The sequence below is a fragment of the Geospiza fortis genome, unplaced genomic scaffold (assembly GCF_000277835.1).
Source record: "Geospiza fortis unplaced genomic scaffold, GeoFor_1.0 scaffold36, whole genome shotgun sequence".
NCBI lineage: Eukaryota > Metazoa > Chordata > Aves > Passeriformes > Thraupidae > Geospiza > Geospiza fortis.
Genome location: NW_005054787.1, coordinates 68,743 through 71,235, shown reverse-complemented (window position 1 = coordinate 71,235; position 2,493 = coordinate 68,743).

Below are 2,493 nucleotides of genomic sequence, written 5' to 3'. Positions count from 1 at the left end.
GGTGGAGCTGGGAGAGCTGGGATGGCCCCAGTGCTGCAGAGGGGGAGCCCCGGCACCCCTTGCCCCCCTCGGTGACACCGCAGCCCCACATCCCCGTGTCGCCATCACCCGTGAGGCCACGTCCCCCTGTCCCCATGTCCACCCATCACTGGTCCCCAAATCACCGTGTCCCAAGTCCCTCATGCCCACGTCCCCAGATCCTTGTGGCCCACATTGCCATGTCCTCGTTTCTGTGTATCCCCATGTCCTGATGTCCCCATGTCACGTACCACCCTGTCCCTGTGTCCCTGGATCCCCATATTCCCATATCCCTGTGTCCCCATATCCCCATATCCCTGGATCCCCATATCCCTGTGTCCCCATATCCCCATGTCCCCATGTTTCCCCATTGCCATGTCCCCATGTCCTGATGTCCCCATGTCCCGTACCACCCTGTCCCTGTGTCCCTGGGATACGGGATATCCATTCACCCATATCCCAGTGTCCCCATGTCCCCATTCCCCCATCGCCATGTCCCCATTTCCTCATATTCTCCCATATCCCAGCGCCCCCACGTCCCCATATTCCCACGTCCCCACATTCCCATGTCCCCATGTTCCCCCATCCCATGTCATGTATCCCCAGGTCTGATGTCCCCAAGGACCCTGTCCCTTTATCCCCATGTCCCCATATCCCCCATCCCCATGTCCCTGAATCCCTGTGTCCCCCATTCCTCTGTCCCCATGTCCCCATACCCCTGTGTCCTGTCCCCTGTGTCCCATTTCTGTGTCCCCCTGTGCCCCACATCCCCATGTCACACATCCCCAGGTCCTGCGTCCCCAAGGCCCCTGTCCCTTTATCCCCTTGTCCCCGTGTTGCTGTGTCCCCACATCCCCCCACCCTTTTGTCCCCATGTCCCCATGTCCTGGGTGTGGGTTATCCCAGGTGTGGTTTATTCTGGGTGTGGGTTATCCTGGGTTGGGTGTCCCAGGTGTGGGTTACCCAGAATTTGATTTATCCCTGGTGTGGGTTATCCTGGAATTTGGGTTATCCCAGAGTTAACCCACATTAACCAGGTGTGGGTTATCCCAGGTATGAGTTATTCCAGGATGTTGGTTATCCTAGCTGTGGGTTATTCCGAGTGTCCCAGGTGTGGGTTATCCCAGAATTTGGGTTATCCCAGGTGTGGGTTATCCTGGGCGTGCATTATCCCAGGTGTGGGCTAACCTGGGTGTGGGTTATCCCGGGTGTGGGTTATCCCAGAATTTTGGTTATCCCTTGTGTGGGTTATTTGAAGTGTCCCAGGTATGAATTATCCCAGGTGTGGGTTATCCGGGGATGTGGGTTATTCCAAGAGAGGTTTATCCTGAAATGTGGGTTATCCTGGAATTTGGGTTATCCTAGCTGTGGGTTATTCCACCTGCGGTTTATCCCGGTTGTGGGTTATCCCAGCTGTGGGTTATCCTGGATGTTGGTTATTCTGGGTGTGGGTTATTCCAGCTGCGGGTTATCCTGGAATTTGGGTTGTCCTGGATGTAGACTATCCCAGGTGTGAGTTATCCCAGGTGTGAATTATCCCAGGTGTGGGTTATTGTGGGTTATCCGGGTGTGGGTTATCCCAGGTGTGAATTATCCCAGGTGTGGGTTAGTGTGGGTTATCCCGGGTGTGAGTTATCCTGGCTGTGGGTTATCCCGGGTGTGGGTTATCCTGGCTGTGGGTTATCCCAGGTGTGGGTTATCCCAGGTGTGGGTTATCCCGGGTGTGGGTTATCCCGGGTGTGGGTTATCCCAGGTGTGGGCATTGACAGTGACAGAGGAGCTGCAGGACCCCCGTGGTGGCTGTGACAGTGACAGGGGACCCCTGGGACAGTGACAGGGACCTCTGTGACCCACACTGGGGTGCGTGATGGGGGCCCCGTGTGGTGACAGTAGCAGTGACAGTAACGATGGGAGGGTCCAAGTGTCCCCTCGGTGACAGTGGCATTAATCATGTGCCCCCCTCGGTGGGGGTGGCAGTGGCAGTGGGGTCTCTGTGCCACCTCTTGGTGGCCCTGGTGGTGTCAAGGATGCCCCGGGGCCCCTGCGTGGTGATGGCAGTGGGAGTCCCTGTGCCCCCCTCGGTGGCAATGGGGGCCCCCGTGCCCCCTTGGTGACAGTGCCATTAACCCTGGAGTCCCTGCGTCCCCTTGGTGGCCCTGGCAGTGTCACGGGCCCCCTCTCAGTGACAGTGGCATTAACGATGGGGGTCCCTGTGACCCCTCGGTGGCAGTGCCATCAGCCATGGGGGTCCCTGTGCCCCCCTCGGTGACAGTGCCATTAACCATGGGGGTCCCTGTGTCCCTCTTGGTGACAGTGCCATTAACCGTGGGGGTCCCTGTGCCCCCCTCGGTGACAGTGCCATCAGCCATGGGGGTCCCTGTGTCCCCTCGCTGGCCCTGGCGGTGTCGCGGGCCCCCCGGGACCCCCGCGCTGGCGGTGGCGGCCGCGCGGGGCTCTGCATCTTAACGAGGGCTC